Raw genomic sequence first — 7,724 nt, 5'->3', positions numbered from 1 at the left:
TGTGGAATAGTTTGTGAAGAACTGGAATTAGGTCTTCTTTGAAGGTCTGATAGAACTCTGCACTAAACCCATCTGGTCCTGGGCTTTTTTTGGTTGGGAAACTATTAATGACTGCTTCTATTTCTTCATTTACATTTCCAGTGCTATCCCAAAAGTCCCCCAAACCCTCCCCCACTACTCCCCTTCCCACCCACTTCTTGGCCTTGGCATTCCCCCATAATGAGGCATATAAAGTTTGCAAGACCGAGGGGCCTCTCTTCCCAATGAGATTAATTTCTTGTATCCATCTTTGCCTTCAGTTTCTTGATATGATTTAATAAAAAATTATTGAGTATATGTGCACCCTGAGAATTTAAAGTAGAAATGATTGATTATTTTCTATATAAAGGTTTAGATTATAAGATTCCATTTTAAGATAAATAATAAAACAATGATTCTTTCTTTGCAACCACAAATTGCAGCCTGTTAATAAGAGAAACTGGCTGAGAAACTTAACCTTGCTTTCTAACACTTTGTTAATCTATAACAACTTGCTTAGTTACGAGTGTGTATGGGTTCTTGGGAATAATTTGTCTTATTTTAAAATTATAACACATAAAATATTTGATCATGTGAGGGTATTGGGGAACATGTTTTTTTCTTATGTATACTCATAATTGTTCACTAGAAGAAAAATATAATGTAATCACATTGTAATTTTTATACTGCTTGAAAGACTTGTGAGATATATAAGCTGTTGGAGAAAAAAAATAAAGTGGTTGGAGGTTTGCTCCATCCACCAAATGTGTGCATGTATGTGTGTGTGTGTGTGTGTGTGTGTGTGTGTGTGTGTGTGTGTGTGTGAGTGTGCGTGTGTCTATGTATTTCTGTGGGTTATGGTGGGGTCCCTCATCCTCTTGATGCTTGGGCCACTCTGTGAGGCAGGATGTGGGAATTTTTGACTGTGCAGACCTCACACTAGTGGGACCTTGCTCCAGGGGAGTTGGTTCGGGGATCCTGGACCAGCACGGAGGCGGTGGGCGCCAGGTTCTCAGACTCTTGGGCATTCCAGATCCCTCTGGATGCAGCGGAAGAGCTGAGAATGGAGTGGGGACCTCTGCAGACTGAATCTAGTCAGGGGCTGAGGGAGAAAGAGGGGAGCAGAGAGCTCCAGCTGGGTTCCTCTGGGAGGAGTGTCCTTAGCTTGTTAGGCAGGTGTCTTGGCCTGGTGGAGGCCATGGCTGGGAGCACTGAGAGGCCTTCTGTGGGAGACTAGACGCAGCTCTTTAGCTGAAGTCCTGTTCCATTGCTCCCCACTGAGGATCCCGATGAAAAGAGGCAGTCCATAGTTAAGGCATTTATTGTTATGGCGGAAAGTGGATGAGTAAAACCATACCCCAGTTTCTCAAGGTGGGCCTGAGGTTTAATGCCTTTTGCAGGGAGGAGTGTCTGGGAAAGGGAATTTAATTGGCTGAGCCCTTCAGGCCGTTAGGTACCTCATTAAGATGGAGCTCTGTCTTGGGGCTATGTGACCTGTGGTCACATTTTCTACCTGTGGAGGAGCTTGGGGGGTTGCCCTTATGTGATTGATGGCCACAGAATTATGGAGTGGAGAGCTTTGGCCTCGTGTCAGGAGCCTGGTGTCTAGGAATGTGGCAAAACACCTACCATCCCTTGCAGGATTAGCACCTGCGGGGTCACCAGGGTTTTAAACCTAGCTCAACCAGAAACCAGGCTGCCTTTTATGGTCTCACATAATTCTATGTCTATGTGTATGTCTGTGTCTATATATGTATATATGTGAAGTGTTTGGAGCTTGTTGAAGCTCTCTTCATCCACCAAGTGTGTGTGTGTGTGTTCCCTCACCCTTCTCACTGGCCCCAGACAATCAAGCTTTGTTCCCTCAGAGAAGAGTCTGCTGAGTGATCAATTACTGACTCTATATCCTATTTCAGTTTACCCTGGATGTCAAAGCTGGACTTTGACAGAATGGACTAGCCAGTTTTCTGAGGGGTGAAATTAGATAAGGAAGTAGAATGCTGTATTACCCTATCTCCCACCTCCCTATATTTCTTTTGTCTAATTTTGTTTTAACCTTATACAGTAGTTTATCTCCTTTTGCTTCACTTACTTTTCTACCCAGTGGGTCAGTAAATAAGTATTTATAAAGCCATGGTTGTAGATTTTTGTGGCCAAGAAGATAGGTCTGGCATACATGTGGGGGTTACTTAAATATTAATTTCATTGTTCTTGGACAAAAAGGGTAATTACACTTTTGGGTTCTATCATTTTGATCTGTGACCCAGATGCTAGTGTTTGATGGGCATGTTGCTTTACATGGCTTTGCTTCTTGAGTTTTGGCTCTGGCTGCTAGCGTTTAATAGAAATTGTCATTTGACATACATACTGATATCTTCTAAATGCCAAATACAGCCTTTTCTGTAAAACGTATTGTGGGAAACTGTAAGGAGAAGGAATATTTAATAATTCTGGATTCCAGCTAAGGTGGGCTCTTGTTTTTCTGTCAGTCATTTGCAGGCTGCAGACTTAACAAATGACTTGAGCAAATTACTTATCTCTCCTGGGCTACAATTTTGTCATTTGCAAAGTGGGCAGACTCTTTAAATGATTATGAGAGTCAGTGTCCATAAACTATATAATAGTGCCCGGAGTAAGATTGCTTTTTAAAAGGAAGATATTCCGTAGAAGTCTGTTCCCTTTTGTGATGGCCAATCCTGCTTGTCATCTTGACAAACTTGGAAGAATGAAACTCAACTGAAGAATTTGTCTACATTAAATCTGCCTGTGGGCATTTCTGGGGTGAGGGGGCATTTTTAAAATTGTTAATTGATGTTGGAGGACCAAGATCTCTGTGGGTTGTACCATACCTAGAGAGATGGGCCTGGGTGGTCTCAGGGAGGTCACTGAATGTAAGCCTGGGAGTGAGCCAGAAAGCATGTTTTACCATGGTCTCTGCTTCAGTTCCTACTTCCAGGTTTCTATATTGAGTTTTCTGCCAGGCTATGAAATGGAAGTATAAGATAAAATATGTCCTTTTCTTCCCAGCTTGCATGTGGTCATACATAGTTTTTAACACAGCAACAGAAAAGCAAACTAGGACCTGTCTTTGAAATTCTTTTTTTTTTTCCTTTCAAATATTTAACTTATTTTTTTTATTTTCTTTTTTTAATTTTTAATATTTTTTATTACATATTTTCCTCAATTACATTTCCAATGCTATCCCAAAAGTCCCCCATAGCGCCCCCCACTTCCCTACCCACCCATTCCCATTCTTTTGGCCCTGGCATTCCCCTATATTGGGGCATATAAAGTTTGCAAGTCCAATGGGCCTCTCTTTCCATTGATGGCCGACTAGGCCATCTTTCTATACATATGCAGCTAGAGACAAGAGCTCCGGGGTACTGGTTAGTTCATCATGTTGTTCCAACTATAGGGTTGCAGATCCCTTTAGCTCCTTGGGTACTTTCTCTAGCTTCTCCATTGGGAGCCCTGTGATCCATCCAATAGCTGACTGTGAGCATCCACTCCTGTGTTTGCTAGGCCCCGGCATAGTCTCACAAGAGACAGCTATATTTGGGTCCTTTCAGCAAAATCTTGCTAGTGTATGCAATGGTGTCCGCGTTTAGAAGCTGATTATGGGATGGATCCCTGGATACGGCAGTCTCTAGATGGTCCATCCTTTCATCACAGCTCCAAACTTTGTCTCTGTAACTCCTTCCATGGGTGTTTTGTTCCCAATTCTAAGAAGGGGCACAGTGTCCACATTTTGGTCTTCATTCTTCTTGAGTTTCATGCGTTTAGCAAATTGTATCTTATATCTTGAGTATCCTAAGTTTTGGGCTAATATCCACTTATCAGTGAATACATATTGTGTGAGTTCCTTTGTGATTGTGTTACCTCACTCAAGATGATGCCCTCCAGGTCCATCCATTTGGCTAGGAATTTCATAAATTCATTCTTTTTAATAGCTGAGTAGTACTCCATTGTGTAAATGTACCATAATTTCTGTATCCATTCCTCTGTTGAGGGACATCTGGGTTCTTTCCAGCTTCTGGCTATTATAAATAGGGCTGCTATGAACATAGTGGAGCATGTGTCCTTCTTACCGGTTGGGACATCTTCTGGATATATGCCCAGGAGAGGTATTGCTGGATCCTCCGGTAGTACTATGTCCAATTTTCTGAGGAACCGCCAGACTGATTTCCAGAGTGGTTGTACAAGCTTGCAATCCCACCAACAATGGAGGAGTGTTCCTCTTTCTCCACATCTTTGCCAGCATCTGCTGTCACCTGAATTTTTGATCTTAGCCATTCTGACTGGTGTGAGGTGGAATCTCAGGGTTGTTTTGATTTGCATTTCCCTGATGATTAAGGATGTTGAACATTTTTTCAGGTGGTTCTCTGCCATTCGGTATTCTTCAGGTGAGAATTCTTTGTTCAGTTCTGAGCCCCATTTTTTAATGGGGTTATTTGACTTTCTGGAGTCCACCTTCTTGAGTTCTTTATATATATTGGATATTAGTCCCTTATCTGATTTAGGATAGGTAAAGATCCTTTCCCAATCTGTTGGTGGTTTTTTTGTCTTATTGATGGTGTCCAAATATTTAACTTTTAAGTCACTGCTACTTATTCTGTAATTAATTATTTCTCAGAAATCATTGATGAAAAGTAATTGGATATTTCCTGAATGAAAATATATTGCTGTTATCTGTGATAATTTTATGACTAACTAGTAAGGATTTACAATAATATATTTTTAATATATGTCAATAGAAACTTTTTAAAATATAAGAATCCCTGTAATATCATATCCATACTTTTATAAAACCTTTTATTGAGTCTTTGTGAATTTCATATCATGCACCCCAATCCCATTCACCTCCACTTCCCTTTGGATCCTCCTCCTTCCTTGCAACCTCTCCCCCAAATAAAATAAAAAATAAAAATGAAAATAAAACAAAAATTTTATCATAGAAGCTGTAATGTGTCACAGTGCAGCCCACAGAACACCCCTTTGTTCACACATCTTTACTTGCAAATGTTCATTGCAGTAAGTCATTGGTCTGTTTGAGACCTGCTACATCATTGATAGTGAATATTCTTTCAGACTCCTCTCAGACACGCTGTTGTTGCCCTGTGACATGGAGATTCTGTAGCTTTGGATCTGCAAGCCCTGTCCCTTTGCACACTCCATCAGTTCATAAATGGGGTAGATATTGGGTGGGTGAATTCAAATCCCTAGACCTGGGCCTGTGTGATACCTGAGTTTGTCAACCCCACTGCTTTCCTGCACATACACCACAGGGTGAGCTCTCCAGCACTGTACCATGTAGCTCACTCAAGGCTGCTAATGGCAAGGGGGAGAGCCAGCTCTCCCACCTACCAAAGGTGGCAAGGGACAAGGGGCTTGGGGGCAATCTCTTTGGTGCCTATGCCACCTCAATGTATCCATACATTTAAAGTATTAGAATATGCCAGAAATATAACACTAAACAGTGAAAACTATATTCTGTAAATATTTACCTAGTGCTTGGTATGTGGGAAGACAAATAACTTCTAATGGTCTCTATTCTCAACGGTGCCTAATTTTCTGTGAGAATGTTGGGATTGTATGGGGTAGTTGTTTCCTGGGCTGCTGCTTTAGGATAGGGACTGTAGTACTGGATCTTTAGTGGTTTGAGTTTGCACTCACTGTTCTTCTGACACTGGTGAAAGTTCATTTGCTTTAGCTTTAGCACAAAACCTCTTATTCCTATTTGTTGTGATGAGCTTGTTACTAACTTCACAGCTGCTTACGTGAGCTATTTCTAGAATGGGTCTAGCTTTTGTCTTTATTTTATATCCAGAGTGATGCTTAGGTTTTAAATACTATGCCCCCTATTCTTATCTGTTATTACTCTAAAATAATTACACATTTTCTCAGTGTGTACATGTGTTTGTATTTTTCTGAATTTGTGAATGACCATGATGAAGTCTTTTAGCTTGCCAAAATAAAATTTTATTAAATAAATGAATGTTTGTATATCCCAGATGTGAAACTTTTTTATGTTGGGTTATTGCCTTTTGTAGGATCTTAAGTTCTGTTCTTCACATGGATCCTTGTGGGAACTTCTTACCAACTTATTGATAAGCCTTGGTATTTTGTACTCTGATAGACAAATTTTTAAACTCTCTTGTATGATTTGGACAGTGCTTTGCTAGCTTTTCTTACTTAACTCTATGGCAAATGCCTTTTTATAACTTAGATCCATTTGGTCCATTATGTCCCTTTCTCTATCTCATGTGCTATTCACCATCCACAATGAAATATTATTGGATTCATTTTCTGCAGGCCTTCTGTAGATAACTACAGCTACAGTGAGTTCACTTGCACAGTAGCCTCACCATGTCCAGAAAACAGCTTTCACAGCATTTCTTCACCCCTCGCAGCTCTTACTCTTTCTCTCCTCTTTCTTCACGGGTGTTTCCTTAGCCAGGCTGGAATCCGTGTGCTAAAGAACTTCCATTAGGCCTGAGTACTCAGCAGTCACTTAATCTCAGCACTTTTACCAGGTGGAAATTTTTGCCTGCTGCAAATCTTTAGCAGTCCTTCCTGTTGTGTAGAGCATCTCTCTTTCCCTTGCCCTTGCTGCTGCATGGCAGACAAGTTGAGGGGCCAGCTCTCACACTCATGCCATCTAGTCAGCTCTACTGCACTGACCAGGTCGCGTACAGGGCCTGCTCTCCTGAGTGCTGCAGCAGGTGAGAGGCAGAGACTACATGCTCCTGCTGTCATGCCCTCAGGACCAGCTCAGCTCAGCCTTGGTGAGGGGTTGGGCCATTTCTGCACAGCCTTCAGACATTAATATGCCCCAGGGTGGCAGCCCAGACCAAGGACATCCTCCTGGCCTTTGATGGTAACAGACTCCTGCTGCTGCAGGGCCACCAACAGCAGTTGGTTGCACGTGGCATCACTAGCTCTTTACATCACTACCCTTGAGTCTCCAGTTCTGCCTCTCTTCATTGTGATCACATCCTTCCACCACTTGCTCTTCTTAGAGGCACCCAGGGTCTCTAAGTGTCTGGGGTCATTCTCAGGAGTGGTCTCAGGAGTGCTATGCCCTACACATGCATTATGGCTCCAGACAGGTGTCATCTGGGGCACTATCTGCCCTCCCATGCCTTCCTGGTGCTGTACCTGTGGTCATCTAGAGTAACTCCCTGTCTGGGCCCTCTGTCACGGCACTGGTGGTCATTTTAGGCAGGCTTTTTAAAGGGAATGTTAGGCTACTAATCATTCAGAAGTTAATTGGTCAAAACTCTGAGGGCAGACATAGCCTTTCTCCTCTCTGCCACCTGCTGATGCACATGTGACACAGCAGCCACACCTGCAAGGCCTCAGAGGGCAGGGGTAAATTTTTTTGTGTGTGTGGGGGATCCCCAGGTGAGACAAATTTTTAATAAATGTATTTGAAAATTTTGTCTGAGCCCTAGTTACTTTCTTTTGGTAGATAAATAGCCATACCTTTTGTTTTATGATTTGAAAGTACTTATATCTTGGGTATCCTAAGTTTTGGGCTAATATCCACTTATCAGTGAGTACATATTGTGTGAGTTCTTTTGTGATTGGGTTACCTCACTCAGGATAATGCCCTCCAGGTCCATCCATTTGCCTAGGAATTTCATAAATTCATTCTTTTTAATAGCTGAATAGTACTCCATTGTGTAAATGTACCAAATTTTCTG

The 7,724-nt window shown here is 41.9% G+C and overlaps 1 protein-coding gene and 1 non-coding gene across 3 annotated transcripts in view; one reads left to right on the top strand and one right to left on the bottom strand.

The window, feature by feature from the left end:
• Rabgap1l (RAB GTPase activating protein 1 like) overlaps window positions 1–7,724 on the top strand; it is a 551,913-nt gene that overhangs the window by 130,585 nt on the left and 413,604 nt on the right. The window lies entirely within an intron of this gene.
• LOC115032459 lies at window positions 7,257–7,388 on the bottom strand. Its single transcript, XR_003838135.1, has one exon. It is a non-coding gene; the product is annotated as a small nucleolar RNA SNORA17 (small nucleolar RNA).

This window comes from Mus caroli, chromosome 1, assembly GCF_900094665.2.
Source record: "Mus caroli chromosome 1, CAROLI_EIJ_v1.1, whole genome shotgun sequence".
NCBI classification, from domain to species: domain Eukaryota; kingdom Metazoa; phylum Chordata; class Mammalia; order Rodentia; family Muridae; genus Mus; species Mus caroli.
The sequence above is the reverse complement of the archived record's forward strand: the minus strand, read 5'-3'. Positions and strand labels throughout refer to the sequence as shown.